Raw genomic sequence first — 19,406 nt, forward strand, 5'->3', positions numbered from 1 at the left:
TTCTTTCTTGGAGAAAATAGTAGCAGGGTTTTGCCAAACGCCTTAAAAATATACACTATTTGTTGTTGAAATCACAAAGCCTTTAAATTTAATACATTTTCCCTTATTTAACTCAAGTGTATGCCTGTGGGACAAGACAGAAAAGAAGTTAAATTGGAATCAGACTCCTTACACACGCGCACGCGCACACACACACACACACACTTTTCAGTTTGGCAAATTCCATTATTTTATTTTTCATTGCAGACATTATATATTGCCCGGGTTCCAGAATTAAGACCTCACAGGAAAGTCTTTCTGTTTTATAGCCCAGTTTAATTAACTTATAGACAAAATGTGGATGTCAGTTGCCACAATGCCTTAAAGATCTTAAATCACTGAGCTCAATCCATTTTGGCCGGTGACCTCTGGCAGGGATTCAGGGCCATGGTTGAGCATATCGTCCGGATCCAACGTGTGCAGGGGAGACAGGGATTAGCCCCCATACAACAGAACATATATGCAAATGCCAGAAGCCCGCTCTGAATTTAGAAAGATTTTTTTTTCAGTCTCTCTACTTAAAAAAAAAATGTGTACATGTACACACACACACACACACACACACACACACACACACACAGAGCTACATCCCAGAGTGAATAGAAAACCATAGTGGGCCGGTCTGTTGGTCCAAGATAAGGAGTAAAGAGAATCGCACGTGCATTTCCACACTTGCAAATTAATGTTCCAATGTCTTTTCTTTGTTTCACTTTGATTTTAAGGACTGTGCTCCTGCAATATGCACCAGGGCGTGGGAGAGCTGTTTTCAACAATTGCAACAGAACAACGGCGCCATGTTTGAGAAGGCAGTGAGAACCCGCACCCCCGGGTCCCATAATTTGAATTGACCAGGAAGCCCAGGAAATGGAATGTTTCTAAAGCGAGGGTTTCTCGGAGGCTGAGGCCCTGAGGTCCAGAGCGCTGTAGGCTATGACCATCACTGACTTCGCCACTTGCCCTCAGACCAGCAGGTGCGTGGGGGGCATCGGTCTCTGGGTCGCTACCCGGATGGCGCTGCTGGGTCCTCTCCGTTCCAGGGCACCTCCCAGCCCCAGTGTCTTTGGGCCTTTCCCTGGACGAACCTGGAACAAGGACACTTATATATAACTTGCCTTCTCTGCATTTTACACTTTTCTGGAAGTGAAGGGCGTGTGGGGGCAGCATGAGCCCGTGAGGCCTGCAGACAGAGCCACAGCGGGTGTCCTTCCCGTGGTTCGGGCCCCACGTCACCAGGTCTTTCTGAGGTGGCCGCAGATACTCCAGCCCAGGCCCTGGGTGACCCTCGGCAGGCTCATCATCACCTCCCATCTCCTGAGGCTCCTTTCTGAGAAATTGCTTGATATCTGAGAACGGGCTTGCCGATGTCTCTTTCTCCTCCTCCTTCTCCTTTCTCAGAGGCACAGGTGCATTTTCATACTGGGTCGTAGCTGCCCCAGAGTGACTTCCCTTCTGTGAGGGTCTCAGTGCAGCAGAGTCATGGGGAGGAGGTGACCGTGGCCGGGATGTCCCTGTCCCCTCCTGCCGGGCACTGATGGAAAGGGCAGCGTGCACGTCACACAATAGCACAGTGTGATGGACGGGATGGTTTCCCCGAGATCCTGTCTATTTTTACTTTTAATAAGAGCCTGTCTCTGAGATGCTAAAAACTAATAATCTCGGTGAGGTTTTAGAAAAGGATAAACATTATTTGAAAGATAAGGAGTTAGCATATCTGATTGTGTGTGAAAATAAGTCCTACCCAGCAGAATCTCAGTAATTAACAGAGAGGTTTGTAGGGCTCTATCTTTCCATAAGATTCCGGTAGAATATTTTAGCAGCCAATGCCTGACCAGACGTTTGCCTGGACATTGAGCGACACGTTACGACGCGTGCCCTGCTCCCTTACCTCGTCCTTCATGGGGGCACCTGCATTAATCTGCTGAGCGAATGTGCTCTGACTTCACACAGCTGCTGGTGTAATGCTTTTGGTTTTGTTTTTTTTGTTGTTGTTGTTTTAATTTTTTAATGTTTATTTATTTTTTGACAGAGAGAGAGAGAGAGAGAGAGACAGAGCGTGAGCGGGGGAGGGGCAGAGAGAGAGGGAGACGCAGAATCTGAAGCAGGCTCCAGGCTCTGAGTTGTCAGCACAGAGCCCGACGGGGGCTCAAACTCACGGACTGTGAGATCGTGACCTGAGCTGAAGTCGGACGGTCAACTGACAGAGCCACCCAGGAGCCCTGTAACGCTTTTGTTTTGACAGTCTATTCGTTTTACTCTTAACTTTTTTTTCTGGTCACCCCACTTTGCTGGCAGAAACTCAAGTTTCAGCCCTAGCAACTGCCTGAAAAATGGCAATGTTTTATTGTAGAGCCATTCTGGCATAGGAAAAAAAAAAGGATCCATTAACTATAGGGTTGGAAACATACATTTGCAGTCCCCCTGCCCCCCCGGGTGCACATTCTGCCTCCACCAGTCCCGTGAGACATGGGGAAGTTGTGCGATTTTTGAGTCGTCGCCGTTACCATTCTCATCGGGTTCTCCGGGGAATTCTCAGATCCCTCTTCTTCCGCTGGATTTCCCCTTTGACTTTGTGGGATCTTCACACCCTTATTGCGTTGAAGGAGTGGTGTCCACACCAGCGATTCAGTTCAGCTCTCCAAACACCTAGCGGGCCACATTCCGGGCGGGGATCTGAGAACCTGAGATGTGGCCTCTGACAAGGCAAAGGTGGCAAATAGTCCACCTGCGTCTCTGTCTGTGTGTCACTTCTCACTTCCCTGCCCCGTGTGTGTGTGTGTGCGCCCGCACTCCCTGAAGCTCCAGCCAGATGCCACAGTTGTAAGTGAGTTACAGACAGAGTGCTGGGTGGTTCCGTCGGTTACGCGTCCGGCTCTTGGTTTTGGCCCAGGTCACAATCCCGGGATCGTGGGATCGAGTCTCAGGTTGGGCTCTGCCCTGAGTGTGGAGCCTGCTTGGGATTCTCCGCCCTTCTCCCCTACTCTTGCCTGCTCTGTCCCTCTCTTTAAGATAAAATGGAAACAAAATAGGTGAGTTAAAGGCAAATTCTGGGCCGTCTCAGTTTCTGCTTGAAAACCTGCCGTAGCCATGTTTTGCGGCCGGAGGGATTTATCTACCCTGGGCCTCCCGACCTGTCACGTGTATAGATGACTGATTTTGAGTCTCCCTTGTTGCCCCCTAATCTCGCTTATTTATTGAAGTGTCCGTGGTCAGGCAGACGGTCTGGCTAGGTTTGTTCCTGGGGGGTGCTCAGCTGCTGGGCCCAGGCACAAAGCCTTAGGTGAGTGGCCCAGAGCCCTCGGTCCTGACTCTTCGCTTGAGTCGCAAGCGTGAGTGGACAAATAAAAATTTAAAATGCTCTTCTCTTAGGAAAAAAATATTTTTTCTTTAGCACGGGAGCGACCAGAGACCACATGGTCCTTTGCGGAGAGGAAACAGGCAGAGGCACCCAGTGCAGACGGTGCAGGCGGTATTTACTTTGTGGGTTTTTTTTTTTTTTTTAGTTTATTTATTTATTTTAAGAGAGAGAGCGAGAGTGAGCATGCCAGCAGAGAAGAGCAAAAAGACATGGAAAGAGAACCCCCGGCAGGCTCCCCACTGTCAGCACAGAGCCGACGCAGGGTTCGAACACGAGAACTTCGAGATCATGACCTGAGCCAAAATCAAGAGTCGGACACTTACCGACTGAGCCACGCGGGCGCCCTGATAATGTTACTTTTCCATTGGTTGCCAGGAAATTCAGAATCCAATTTTGTAGGCTCCTATGGCCTGAATATATACATTTTCTTTTCCTGTTTATCTCATCATACTGTGTGTATGTATTCATATTTTCTAGTTGATTTTATACATTCTTGAAAGTCAGCTTGAATCTTTATAGAATGAGTTTGGATATTAATACATAACGTGCGAGACTCAAGATCACGTGTCTACTCGTTAAATAAACGTGTGTCGTACCATGAGCACAGCGTGACAGGTGCTCTATCCGATCTACAGAAGGGACAGCTCAGGGGAAAGTGGTTAGGCAGTTTCTCAGAGAGTGGAACACGAAATTATCATATGACCCCAAATTTTGCTCTTAGGCATCTACGTAAAAGAGTGAAAACAGGGACTCATTAGATACTTGTACACAAATGTTCGTAGCCTCTCTATTTACAAGCGCCAAAAGATGGAAAGAAACGAGCCAAGTGTCCATCAGCACACGAGTGAATAAACACTATGTGACATGTCCACACAACAGAATATCATTCAGCCACAAAAAGGAACGAAATTCTGATAGACGCTGCAACATAAGAAACGCATTATACTGAGTGAAATAATCCAGGCACGAAAGGACAAATCTTGTCTGCTTCCACTTGTCTGCAATATCCAGGAGAAACAAATTCATAGCGACAGAAAGTAGATGAGAGGTCACAGGGGCCAGAAGGAGGGGAGGGTGGGGAGATATTGTTCAATGAGTGCAGTTTCTAAACTTTTTTTTTTTAGTTTATTTATTTATTTTGAGGAGGGGAGGAGCAGAGAGAGAGAGAGAGAGAGAGAGAATCCCAAGCCGACTTTGCACTGTCAGTGCAGAGCCCAACATGGGGCTAGAACTCACAAACAGTGAGATCATGACTTGAGCCAAAATCAAGAGTCAGACACTTAACTGGCTGAGCCACCGAGGCACCCCTCGATGCGCGTGGTTTCTGTCTGTGATGATGGAAAGGCCCCGGACGGGGAGAGTAGTTATGGCTGCCCAACAACAGGAGTACGACCAATGCCAACAAATAGAACACTTAAAAATGGCTTGAGGCACCTGGGTGGCTCAGTCGGTTAAGCGTCCGACCTCGGCTCAGGTCATGCTCTCACGGTCCGTGAGTTCGAGCCCCGCGTCGGGCTCTGTGCTGACAGCTCCGAGACTGGAGCCTGCTTCGGATTCTGTCTTCCTCTCTCTCTGCTCCTCCCCCACTCATGCTCTGTCTCTCCAAAATAAATAAACATTGAAACAAATTTTTTAATGGCTAACATCAGGGCACTTGGGAGGCTCAGTCGGCCCAGACCAACTTCGGCTCAGGTCATGGTCTTTCGGTTTGTGAGTCCGACCCTCACATCTGGGCTCGTGGCTGTCAGTGAACAGTCCCTTTGGATCCTCTGTCTCCCTCTCTGTCCTTCCCTCCCCGTCTTGGACTTTCTCAAAAATAAATAAACACATTTAAAAAATGGCTAAAATGGCAAGTTTACAATCTATTGCTGTTTTTCCACCGTGAAGATTAAGTTTTGAAAAAGGGAATGCTTTGGCCATTCGTATTGTGTTCTGGGTTAATTATAATAAGGAGAAATTATTTGGGGGAAAATAGCTGTAACGAATTGAAAGGTAACGTGTGTTCAGAGACCATCTGAATTAGAAGCTGAGTCTGTCAAAATGCTGGTTCCTGGCCACATCTCAGCCTAGAGAGTAAGAGTCTCTACGATGGGATCCAGAGGTGGAAACTGAGGCAGAAGCCCTCCTGCCCCTGAAAGATTCAATACACACTGTAGGTTCTGCTGCCCGGGCAAGGGGGCCTGGGCAGGAATCCTGGAATCGACCTTTCTTCCCGGAATTCTGTGAACGGACACATTTGGAGTAGGTGACGTTTGAGGACTGTATCAGTTTGCAACCACCGTCTTGCAAAGGAACGACACCAATGATGACCTCTTTTCTCATACGCAATTGACTCAAGAGGTTTCTATTGACGCATACAACAGAGCAACTTAAAATAAATAGAAATCCATTGCCGCTTTAGTCACACAACGTGATCTATTCATCAGAGAAGGTCTAGGAAATCCAAGCGGTGTCTGGGTGTAAGGCACAGGATGACAGTCCTAGATCTTACCATGGAGTGAGTGCCAGAAGCCGGGTCTCGGCCTGATCCGACAGGCTTCCGAGGGCGGGCCTCGGCCCCCGGCCCCTGTGCTTGGCTCCCACCGGCGTTGGCGATGCCTTCGGCTGTATCACATTTATGGAGAGAGAAAAAAAAAAAATCCAGGTCAACGTGTGCTTTTCTCTCCTGACTGTAAAGGCTTTGCCTATAATCCCCTGCTTTCCGTGAGTAATGGGTTTCACCCATCACGGATCACATTCCTTTTGTCCAAATAGCTGTAAAGAACGTATTTTAAAGCAAACCAATTAAGAACGGGTTTTCAAAAGGTCTTCGTGGAAGAAGGGAAGAAATCGGGGATGGGAAGTGTTGTCCGGGTAAAGTAAACCCACCTGAGAGCGGGCAGAATGCTGACGGCCAGCCCCTCTCCGTGTCCCCCCCCAGCCTGAGCGCAGGGCTGAGCGCAGACCCTTCCGGACTGCCATCGGCTCTGGCCATTTGCATGTCGAATACGGATAATAACCGCGGTGATTTGCGCTCAAATATTTGGAAAATGCACTTCAGCAATCCTAACAGCAACGAAAAACATTGCACGCGCACGGCCCAAGCTCTGAGCAAGCACTTTTGTAAATGTCATTTGAGAGCCTCGAGCTTTCTTATCTGGCAAGAAATGCATGCCATTTTTGCTGGATATTTTCCATTTGCAATCCACTTTTCTTGGGAGCTTCTGGATTGATTGCTGGGGGGATGGGACTTTTCAAACGGCTGAGGTCATTTCTGGCTGTGACACAGAGTGTGGCCCAGGATTGTATGATTTACCAAGAGGCTGAAATCTGTGTTGCATTTGAGGATTGCCCGGTTTCTAATTAATCACTCAATGAAAAATGATGTCCACTCTGGTTTATTTACAATTTTTTTCCCCACCTTTTATTTCTTCCTCTTCTGGAAGAGTTCCATTAGAATCACAGAGCATTGCACTTACAGAAAAGATGTAATTTTTATTTTGTCATTTGTACTGTTCCTTACATTAAAAGAAAAAAAAAAAAAAAAAAAAAGGAGAAGTCATAAGGAATCTTCCTAATTTCCAGGGAAGCTCCCTGGGGGCCTCAGTGCTCTGTGTGGAGGTGAGGGGATCCAGAGCTCTGAATGATGCACCCACCACCAGACAGGTGACATGGGACAGGTCACGTAGCCCCCAACCTCAGTTTCCTCCACTTGAAAAGAAAATGTATGTTGTGCACGTTGACCAGGAGGCCCTGTGGCGGACGTCTCCACATACAGGCCTGATCTCTCGTACCGGCCTGACATCGGTGTTTCTGGATTCAGTCAGTGAGCGCTGCGGTTCTGAGGCTGATCTCAGCTCTTCGGCCACTTGGAGGAAGGTGTCACGCGTGCCTCCCGTCACCTGAAAACCAAACAGGACCTTCTAGACCTGCAGAAACTCACACGCCACCTTTTCCTTAAACTGGAGCCAATTCCTAAGAGGCGAGCAGGTGATACGATGCCGGTCTCCTGAGGAGAAGATTCTTACTCCTGGTCACATCTGATTTCTCCCATATGCCAAGTTCAGGTTCCCAGATGGTGCTCTGACGGGAGGCGAGGGGGAGGTGGGCTCGGGCCCATCCTGAAATTGGAAGCCTTATTACTCCGTAAAGTACTATGACGTTCCCTGTCCCTTTCAGCGACTGGCGGAAGATGTTCCAGTGTGGATGCCCCTTCCTACGACACGTGGCTGGGAAGCCGGTCTCATTCCCACACATCAGTTGTGGTGGGTCCGCCCCACCAGGCAAGTCCATGGTAGACGACACGATGGGTCTGCTCTGAGCACCTTACGGAGTCACAGGAAAGGTCAACAGAGCTCTATCTGCCATGTCCGTAGGTCTCGGGTGGGCTTCTCCCACTGACCGACTGCCTACGTCTCCCCAGTAAAGTCCATTCTTTAGGCCTTTTCCTCCCCAGGAACGAAGCAAAACCTATGGGAATTAATGATGGGCAAAGCTTATCCTCACTTCGGGGTGGACGTAAGCGGCTGTTTCAAGTGGGGGTTCTGAATGTTGGCGCACAGGGAAACCTCTGGGGAGCCCACGGAATATGTAGGTCCCGAGTCCCTTTCCAAGAAATTCGGACTCTCCCATTTCCGCCTTTTAAAGATCTTCACAAATGATCAAGAAACCGTGTTACAAACCATAAAACACTGGGTGAACGCAGGACGAGGGTATTAGGGGGACAACGTAGCTGGGGTGCCGAGCCGACTCCACAGGCAAGCGGGTGGGACACCTGTGCTTAGGCACAGATAGCTGGAGACACCGGGCAAGGGCTCCAGCACAAGGCAGGGAATGACTCCAGGGCCACAGCAGATGGCCGCAAAGGGTTCTTCCAACTAAGATTTGTCAACGTTCTCTAAGTGGACAGGTTTTATATAAATAAAAACCTTGCAGCCTTCTCTTCAAAATCAGATCAGGCAGCACAGAGCCCACATTCTGTCTGCCCCCTTCATGGAAACAATCCACAGAACGATAGAGCAGCAAGACTTTTGAGACCGAGGGCTGGCTGTCCGATGCACGTCCCTGGGGCTTACACTCGCAGGTGCCCCGGCCAGTTGGGTTGGCAGTTCTTCCTTTATGCTAGGATTTCGAGAACCTGGTTATGTGCTGAGAGAGAAACTTAACACACGATTGAACTTATTTATGTAAATTGGTCTGGGTACTTTAAGGATTTTAAATTGGGATCTAGAGACACAGACTGTTAAGTTCAAAATAACCTTCAAGACGATCTGATCCGGTAGTTTTTCAAGTTAACTTCCTTAAGATCTTCACAGATATTAATACACACAACGGTCCAAAGAAATGGACCAAAGAAACATGGTAAGAGAGTGACAGACCTCTTCACTACAGCTTTCTGGAGGCTTCAGCATGTGGCTTTCAGGAATCCCCAAGTATCAGCGGGGTATCTGTGGGGTATCTCCTTCCTCCCCACCCCACCCCTCCATGTTTTTAGAAGTATCCTTGGCAGGGGCCTCTGGGTGGCTCGATAGGTTAAACAGTCGACTCTTGGTTTCGGCTCAGGTCACGATCTCACGGTTTGTGAGTGCCCGCTTGGGATTCTCTCTCACTCTCTTTCTCTGCCCCTCCTCCACTCTCTCTCTCTCTTTCTCAAAATAGATAAATAAACTTAAAAGAAGTATCCTTTGCAAATGGAGATATATTTCATCCCCTTTCTCTTTTCAATCCTCAAGGACACTGAATCCCAGAGACTTGGTTAAGAATTGAAACTCCATTTTGCTTTTTGCATCCCAGTGCTTTCATCACTGTGTGAAACCAGTCACCTCACCGGCCAGCTTCAGATAAATCACTGGGACGAAATCAGAAGGAGTATTCTGGGATGCACATTTGTCTCTTGCCTACTCAGACGGTGCTAAGTGGGGAAGGAGAGGTGACTTTTCCGCAGGGTTTCATCAAGGTTTTGAGTCATGCCTATGAGCAAGTCTGTGACGAATCGCCATCCAATTTTTATGGTTTGCCTGATTATTAATTTTACTTAAGCATCCATAAATGTAGTTTTCCTTGGTGCATGAAGCCTGGTTACATTCATTTCTTTGATATGGATTTCTTTAATATAATTAGTTTCTCTTGGTGTATAAAGTAGGACAATTAAAACAAATACCCCTCATTATAAATTAAGGGACTGCAAAGTTGTATGGTCAAAATTAAAGCCAATTTTGATTTTTTTTTTTTGCAATCTCTAAACTTGTTCAAAATCTCTCAAATTTTGTAGTCACCTTTACATATCACTTTCAGATGTGCCCCCTTTCTCTCCCTCTACCTCTCCACCCACCCAGTCCATCCCACTCTGTTGAAAACCAAAACATCCCTCCTTCTAGGTTTTGTCCAAATATCGTTTTTTCCTCAAAACCTTCTGGGGTCACGCTGACCAGGAAGACCTCTCTCCTACCTCCGAGCCTTGGTGTTCTGAATTTGGCGGTTTTGTAAAACAGATTCCTTGTAGTTCTTGGAAACATACGTTTCTTGCCAGATTCTAACCTCTTGGAGATGAAGACAACTGTAGCTGACAGGGTGCTCCTCGGGGTCTGACTCAGTGCCAGGTACGTGGTTGTCCTGGTCTCCTCCGGCTTCGTGAAGAAACAGCACGAAGACTGGGCCATCTGGAGGCTGGAAGTTCAGGATCAACGTGCTGGCAGATTCAGTTCCTGGTGAGGACTCTCTTCCTGGTTTGTAGATGGCTGCCTTCTCTCGGTGTGTTCACATGGGGGAGGAGAGAGAAAGAGAGAGAGAGGAAGGGAGGGAGGGAGAGAGAGAGAGGGAGGGAGACAGAAAGATAGGGAGAGGGAGAGAGAGAGAGAGGGAGAGAGACGCAGGGAGGTATAGAGAGGAGGGAGGGAGAGCTCTCTGTGTCTCTTCTTGTAGTGCACTAACCCACATCATGAGGGCCCCACTCTCACGACCTCATCTAAGCCAAACCAGCTCACAAAGAGCTCATCACATTGACAGTTAAGGTGTCAGTGGGGCTTCAACATGTGAGTTTGGGGAGAGGTACGGATATTCAGTCCATCACGACGGCGGGATTCAAATATTTACTGAGCTGATGAGCAGTGAGCCCGTGTTCCACGTTGTATGGTATTAAGGAAAGACCCGGTAGAAGACCTGTAGGTTCCAAGGGCTGCAGAGTTTTGGAGGCTTTGACAACAGCAGCTTTGTCCATCATCTACCCCTGAGTGGGACGGACACATTATAGTGCCCTCCGTGCACCGCTGAGCTTGCTGACATCCGGACGGTTACGTGACTCTCGCAGGGTGACAGCACTGAGACCGGAGCCCAGATCTTGCGCATTCTTACCGTCCAGGGTCCGTCCCTCCGTGCCTTTCTTGCTCCTTGAGGAAAAACCTTCTGGCCGCCCAGCTGCCACAACGGTTCATTGGAAAAGCCACTTTGCCCCTAGATTTTGACACGTCCCGGAGACTTTGGACAAAGAAGTAGAGAACGTATCAGAATTGCTGGCTAGGTCTGTCGTGATCTTGACAAACCAACTGAGTTTGGCAGCAATGAGAGTGTCACGTCCTGATGTTTGGTTCCCAGATTCTCTAACACTGGAGAGAAGCCTGAGAGCCGCTGTATGTCACGGCCGTGTTCTGTGAATGTTCGAGGTCCTTCTCATCCCGACCACCATCCTGGGAGCTCTGGGCGTTTCCCTCGTTGTCTGGAAGGAACGCTTTCCCGAGATCACAGAGCTCATGAACGGGAGAGCCTAGACTGGAACTTGCAAGTTTCCCATGCCAAAGCCCTGCTCCTTTCACAGTTCCAGACCATGGGTGGCGGGTGTCAGGTATGGGGGGAGGGGGCCCCAGCGGGGTCCCCTCGGCCCCCCCTACTTTGGAGACTGAGAAAAACAGGCATGAAGCACGTGGGTGGCCTCCACTCTTTCTTTGGTTACCTGTCGTTTTCCTTCCCTCCCCCTACTTCTCGTCTTTTATTGCCTCTTTTCGCTTGACACCCAAGGATTTTTTTTTTCATTTTTTTTAAAAACACATAACCCTGGGGAAAATACATACACACTAATAGCCAGTTTCTGGTGAGATGGAGACACCACGCATCCCTTCTGTGGACAGAAAGGCAGATGTCCTAACCAGGTGCTCCTCGTCCGTCCTCTTCTGACCCTTGTGAACAATATATTGTGAATAATAAATATGATCATAACCGTCTGCTGGGTTCACATATCCACGCTCTTAGCTCTCGGAGGAAGCCGCCTCCAGACGTCAACCACCCTTTTTAATTTTTACAACGTCTTCATTTATTCTGGATCAGAGCTGGAAGGAGCTGTCACTTCCGGAAAATGAAAAATTAATCAATAAATAAAATCGTTGAGGCTGGGTTTTGTATGCCTGGTGTTTGGCCTTATGGGCTTGGTTTTTATTAGCTCGGGCCCACGGCCTCGGGTTAACTTTGCAGCCCCGGCAGGGTCTGCTGGCCTCTTTATCGCCGTGTGCAGGTAGGGAGCAGCCAGCTCCCCGATCGTGTAGCTGCGGGTGTGTAAAGTGAGACGTGGGTTCAGGGAACTGTCCCCTCGCCAGGCACGAGGACGGATGCTTTGGCTTTGCAGGCATTTCAGCTGACTGGACCACGTTTCATGTAGACGTTTCCGTTTCCTATTTTCTCGGAGTATTGCACACGTGTGTGTTTACAAGGATATGCTCGTGGGGCGCCTGGGTGGCTCGGTCGGTTAAGCGTCCGACTCTTGGCCTCAGCTCAGGTCACGATCTCACAGCTGGTGAGTTCCAGCCCCGCATCGGGCTCCGCACTGACAGCGGGGACCCTGCTTGAGTTTCTGTCTCCGGCTCTCTCTGCCCCTCCCCCACTTGTGCATTTTCTCTCTCTTCGGTTCAAATGAAAACATAAACTTAAAATAAATAAGTAAATAAATAAATAAAGGGATACGCTTGAGTAAACCGTTCTGAGACTTCTCTAAATCACCAGCCTCCCACCTCACCTCTTCTGCTAAAAATATAAACAAAACCCATTACTTTTTTTTTTTTAATTTAAAAATGACAGAGATGCTATAATCTTTTCTATCATGTTTAATTTCCCTGATTTTGACAATGATGCGTTTTCTGGTCTCTGTTTTCCGGAAGTCTGGGAAGCTCCCCGTTCTCTCTCCTTCAGACCCACAGAGCAAGCAGGTTGTGGGGCCCACCGTCCCCACCTCCCAGCCCCTGCCACTAGGAGCGTAAATGTCCTTGCTGTGGGCAGAACAGTAGCCTTTTGTTTTCTTCCTCTTCTTTTTTTAATGTTTATTTATTTTTGAGAGACAGAGAGACAGAGTGCAAGGGGCAGAGAGAGAGGCAGACACAGAATCCGAAGCAGGGTCCACGTTCCGAGCTGTCAGCACAGAGCCCGACGCGGGGCTCGAACTCACGGACTGAGGGATCATAACCTGAGCCAAAGTCGGACGCTTCACCGACTGAGCCCCAGGTGCTCCGAACCGTAGCCTTTCTTGCACATACCAAGGGGGCTGCTTCCCTAGCCAGGGGGCCCCAGCATCTCGTAGGCTGCCTGGCTGATCTTGGGGAACACCGTTCACTTGTCCAAGGGGCTCTGTGAAAACTGCTTTCATAAAGCCCGTCGCCAAAAGCAGAGGCAGCTCCCACCTGTCACCAGCTGAGCCCACGGAGCGTGCTTAACTGATGGCTCCGTCCTGGGCCGGCTGCTTGGTCCACACAGCCTCCTCTGTCTGCGCCCGGCATCAGCAGACGCCCCTGGTCTCTGGTGGAGGCGAACTGACTCCTCTGGAGATTGAAATCCTGACCCCACCTCCATGAGCCCTGGGCTTTAATCACTCGAACCGCCCGGCGCGGGACAAAACCGTGCTCTGCCGAGTTCGAAGGTTGCAGCGCATGAGCCCGGTATACCCGGCAATCACTCCGTCACCCTCTTCTGTTGCCATGTGAGTGACCTTGAGACTTGACCCGAATTTTCACTGTGAGGCCGAGGGTGGCAGAAGAAACGGGCGGGGCTCTGCCTGGACATGGAGAAAGGTGCTCAAAGCAGGAAGCCGGTCCCCTGCTCGCAGTACCGCATGTTGGGCCATAAACCGGCTTCACACGCACACGCAGCCTGTTCCTGGCTCTGAGACACCCGGTTCAGATTGCAGCCTGCAGCCAGTGCCAAGCCCTGAGCTCTGCAGGACGGTCACTGCCACCGACGTGGGGACCTCGTGTGAGTCTGGAAGGACTGTCTGCCGACCCCACTCACCCGTGTCTAATGGAAGGCTGACCACCCTGCGTTTTCTTATGGCAAATTATGTATCAGGAGGCAGGAGATTTAAAAATTAATTCAAGATTAATTGCAGGGTGACTGCACACGGAATTATTTGGCGAACCGATGAAAAATGAAATTTTCACCGCAGAGAGGGAAGACCGTAGAAGTGTCAGATTTGAATCCCATTTCCCATAAAGGATTATCACGTCTCAAGACCTTTCTGGGAACCCCAATCCATCACCCAGGCACCTGTCTTTCCCACACCCTTGGTGAGAGAGCACGCGAAAGCCAGGGTACCCCTGGGGTTTGGTAAAGGACTCGTGTTTAGGGGCAGAATAAACTAACTAGCTCTGTACCAAGCATGAAAGGGGGGGAAAAAAAGCTGGAGTGGATATTGTAACCAGATCTAGGAAAACGTGTCACTTTTTTAAGCAAATGAGAAATAAATAAGTAAGTAAATAAATAAATAAATAAATAACAGAGGGGGGGGAACATCTTTTGTATTTGAAGTTCTGTTAAAATTTTAACGACTATTGGAAACAGCTCAGGCCTCACTGTCCCCCTAAATCAAAAGGGAAGTAGCAAGTCAAGAAAATTCCATCTTGTCAATGTGAAGGCATTTTTGGCGATGGTGGGGTTGTGGATGACTATAAGTAAAACACACACACACACACACACACACACACACATTAATGGAATCTACAAGAATTAGGTCCTAACCTCAACTAATGTTTTGTCTTGAAGAAAAATATACATATTTAAGAAGATGTAATTACCCATCTGAGGCACGCGCTGCACAAATGAAACGCCATGCACGAAAATCATCCCGGAGTGGCCGTCCTCTCTGTTGAAATATTAAAAGCTGAACTTTCTCTGCACATCTCCTAGTTTTAAGAAGCAGAATGCATCTGGACAGCTTTTTTTGGCTTGTGTTTTCTTCCCCTCCAGGTTTCTACATGAATGCACATTTGAGAGAGGATATACGTTAAGCAGTAGACTAACCCTCAATAATGCATTTTGTTTAATGCCCTATTTGGTCCGATCATTTCCTGAAAACTACTCATGTGATACCTTATTTTCAAAGCAGTGGAATGAAAAATCAAGCGAATTACAATGGGGCTTTGGAAGAAATGGAATGGAATGGGATGGAATGGGATAGAATATGCTTTCTGAGCAGTACACTCTGTGTTCAAAGTTGTGTCAAGAAGGGAACCAGCAGTGAGCCCTCACACACGGGCTGTGGGCACCTGAGGTGAACCGTCTTCAGCTACGATGGAAATGTTGCCAGATCAGGAGTTTTCAGCCTGGTGGGAAAAGTCTTCTTCACGTAGACCTCCCCTCCTGGTCCATCTTGCACTTCTCTGTAGCTGATTACTTCATTAAAGAAAACCATTTGAAAGGGACTTCTGGGGTCGATGGTCATCTTCTCCTTCTTCCTCTTTTTTTTTCTGAATCAGCAAGTTAGATGTTAACTCTAGATGTAGATGTTTCTAGAGCTGTAGATGTTTCTAGAGCTGTAGAGACTCTAGACTCTAGATGTAAATGTTTTTACAGCTTCTCCTTTTTTTAGACTTTTTAATGTGTTTTTGTTTTATTTGAGAGAGAGAGAGCAGAAGATAGGGGGAAGAGTGGGAGAGAGGGGGTGGGGCAGAGAGAGAGAGAGAGAGAGAGAGAGAGAGAGAGAATCCCAAGCAGGCTCCACTCTCCTCACGGACCCTGATGTGGGACTGGATATCATGACCCTGGGATCACGGCCTGAGCCGAAAGCAAGAGTCGGACGCTCAACCAACGGAGCCGCCCAGGCGCCCCAACGGCTTCTGCTTTTTGGAGGCAACAAAAAGTAGTCAACAGAACAAGGTCCTTCATTTGCAGAAGATGCGAAGACAAAGGAAAAGCAATAATAGAAATCTTTTTGTGTGTAAGTGATGAGGGTTGAGCTTATATTTTCTAGTTTTATCATTGTTATAATTTTTCTCACGTTTGTATTTTCAAAATAGGGTAGGAGAGTGAAAATCACGTGGCCTAATGGTTTTTATCACTTTTAAAACCACTTTTACTCCCAAGGTAGAAAAGATAAGAGGCAGTGTTTGGGCTGTGATTCCTCCTGAGCATCTGGAATTGGGCAGGAGTGTTCCAAGGCCAGCTTCCTCAGTCGGTGAAGGGAACGTCTCGCCTTCACTGCTCTGCACCTCCAGAGCGGTGGCACGATTCTCCCATGATCAGGTGAGAACACGGCTGCTCGTGCTGTATCTCTTTCTTGAGATGGAAGCACAGAAAGAAGAATAAGGTTCATCATGGGGAAGACAGCATCCTGTTTGGAATGTATGGGATTTAAAGTGTCTTCAAGTTGTCAGTGTGGACCTGCATGGTCCCAGAGTCTGATGATATGAGAGACAAAGGCTGAGAAGAGATTGGGTGGGTGGCCCAAAGCTCATGGATGGTGATTGGAGTCATCGAGTGGACGGCCACCACCTTGGAGAAGGAAGAGTGAAGATGGGAGTCCCAGAATCTACTCCAGAATACAAGATTTTGGCAGAGGGTACAAGAAGAAGAAAGAGAAGGAGAAGGAGAAGGAGAAAGAAGAAGGAGAAAGAAGGAGAAGGAGGAGGAGGAGGAGGAAGCAGAGAAGGAGAAACATCAGCCAAAGGCAGTATTGGAACCAAGGGTGCATGGAATGAAAAAATCCAGGGCAGAACATGTTCAGGAACAAGCCAGTAAGGAGTGAAAAGGTCAGGATGCAAGGGGAGGGAATATCTGTGACAAGAGAAGGCAGACCAGCAGCAGCCAGCGTGCCACCATCATCCAAGTAACAAGGATGCTGTTCGGGAGCCCACCAGACGTGCGCATGGTCTGGTGTTTACCTGGTTCTGAGGAAGTTGGTGGCACACCACGAATCCTCACGCTTCGGAATCTCAGCTACTTCCACATTGAAACAACCCGGCAATCGAGGTCACCTTTATAAGATACAGGCAGTGATAATACGAGATGTTCAGTCACCGAGGGAGGGACCGCATGGAATTTGTGTCTGTTCCCAGCAACATCCTACCACTGAGAACATAGCAGGTATGCAGATCACGTCTGTGAAATGAAGGAATGCCTTCCTTCTTTCTTCTCCAGTAGATGTGCGTCGGCCCTATCGTTGCAAATACGTTGCGCGTTTTTAAAGGCAGAGAGTAACGAAAAGAGTTCTTTTAGGAAGCACATGGAACTGGTTTTCTGGACACAAAACAAAATCCCCCCCAAATCCCCTTTTAATTGGACGTGGGGTTTATTCAGAATTATTGATGATAATGCACCCACCAGGCTGAAACAACCAAGAGTCTCCGAGACAGGATCCGTGATTAGTATCTGATGAGGAAACCTCTCCAAGAGCTCCGACCGTTCCCGCAGCTGGCGGCGAGGGGCCTCCCAGCCAGCACGCATCAGGCATGAAGGGGCAATGGAGGCCAGTTGTCCGATGTTCTGCAACCTGCGACACCTTCACTTCCAGGATTCCACCGCCCCAGACCTGCCAGCCTGTGCAGGTTTCTGGAACACCGGAAGGACCTGAGGCTCCAGCACGATGCTTACTGCACTATTATCAGAACAGGTTAGAGGAGAGCACTCGACCGAGAGTCAGAAGACCCAGGTTTGAATCCCCTCTTTGCCAGGGATGTGAAATCTGGCCACTCCACTCATTTCTTTGAAGTGTCGTTTAGTTTTCTACTAAATGGTGATGATCATACCTATTTCTTGATGTCTTTGTGAAGATCCGCCAATGGCATGGAAATTCTTTGTAAGTGATAAATGTTAACGAGGTCTTCGAATATGGACGAAGAGTTAAAGACCTCACTTTCCCTACCTTTTTCTGTCAAAGGGGGCTCTGTGAGATGTATTTCAGTCCTGGGGACACAGGGTGTTCATGGTGCCAACGACGGAATCTGTAGTGTGAAAGATGTTTCACGTTCCAGATTGCTCTTCTCTCTTGTGAACTATGCTTTCTTTATTCTTGCTTTTCGGGGTTTCTCTTGTTTGGAAGAGGCTCACTACCCTAGAAAAGCAGAGAGGGGCCTGGGGCTGGGCTCAGGAGAGTGAAGGCTGGAAGCAAGACTGCGACACAGATGGCTTATACCCAACATCCACGATCCCTTTCCATCATGGATATGCAGCTAGGAACTACTTTTCCCAGCCTCCCTGACAGCTGGCCCGTGTGGCCAGTGTCCCCCAACAGGATGTAGGAGAAGTGAGAGGAAGCCCCAAGGCTTCCAGAACATCCTCTGGACTTTTTCTCCAGCTAGGTGCAGGTGACAAGGATATCATCAACCTGGAAGACGCCTGGGTCCTGGAGTCCCCGCAAGGGAAAGACCCACTCCACCCAGGAACCAGGAACGTCCACATTGCACAGCTACGTGGGAAGGACAGAAACTTTAATTTTAGCCCTCATATATATATTTGAGTCTCTATGTTAGCCACCCCTAGCTAATTTCTAGTCTTTGTCTTAAGCTAGAAGGAGAAAAATAATATATGTGGGCTCCCGTAGAGTCTAGACCAGATCAAGAGCACAGTGTTTTCCATAGAGGTTCTGGGCCAAAGCCTTTACAAAGTGTGGGGCATCCACTTTCGAGTGCCTTCTCTTTTATCTTTCAGGTATTGGACTCAGTGGCCGAAGCAGTGAACTGAACCAAGATGGCAGCTGGGCCTTGCACCACCCACGCGCTCTGCTCCAAGTTACAAAGAATCACTCAAGAGAGCCCAAGAATATCAAAACGATGGCCCAGGTACCCAAAGACGTAACCACAGTCCCTGGGCTTCTTGGGATTTAGAATTGAAACCTGAACTCTGGGAGGAGCGAGGACTCAACAGCATCTCAGATTCGTTCTGCACATCTGCTCCTTCAGTCTCTTCCCTTCCTCACTCGTGCTTTCTTCTCCATGACTCAAGCAAGCATATGGAAGCCATTTCCAGCCTCGACTTCCCGTGGCCTTTGGTCGCAACACCCAACCAATAACCGATAGCTTTGTTCTTTTCTTTACATCGCGCTCCTGAGAGCTGGTCCCCCTGGTTTTCTTTTTGTGTGTGACTATGGGGCATGGTCAGGTCTCAGGGTCTTTCCTTCCCCACCAGCCTAGTCAGTTGTGATCAGGGTTAAACAGAGATATCGCTTATTTAAAAAAATTACCTTTGGGGACAGCTGCAATTGTGGGCAAAGCAGATGTTACGTAAGGGGAGTGTGGGATGATGGGCTGTGATTAGTGTCTCAGACACGATGACAGCCAGTGTAGTGATAAATGAACGTTGGCTTTTGTTACCTAAGGCAAATACACAAATGCAAACACACAACGCGTTTCATACAAGCTGTGTCTTAGGCACTGTGTTGAAGCATTGAGAAAATAAGTTATAAAATAACCCCACATTTTAGCAGTTACCAGCTTATTCAGGGGAGGGAATACAACCATACAAATAAATGATAGTCAACCAGTAAATAGGCAGATCAATTATCATCGCTCATTAATATCTTTTGAGCACTTTTTTCACGATTATATCATTAATTTTTTGAATCAGTACTTTGAGGAAATTAACACTGTGGATTTACGGAGGAGGACATAATATTCCAGAGCTTGGTGATTGGCTCGAAGCCTAGAGTTCATCAGGGCTTCTTCTGACTCTCACTCAGCTCCTGCGGTTCTAAACCCAGCGATCTTTCCATAGGATCTTGTCACGGGGCGAATGCCGCATACTCCCGAATCTTTTCACTGATCACGTAGAGGGATCGAAGGAGGGCATTTGT

Source organism: Panthera leo, chromosome A3 (assembly GCF_018350215.1).
Source record: "Panthera leo isolate Ple1 chromosome A3, P.leo_Ple1_pat1.1, whole genome shotgun sequence".
NCBI lineage: Eukaryota > Metazoa > Chordata > Mammalia > Carnivora > Felidae > Panthera > Panthera leo.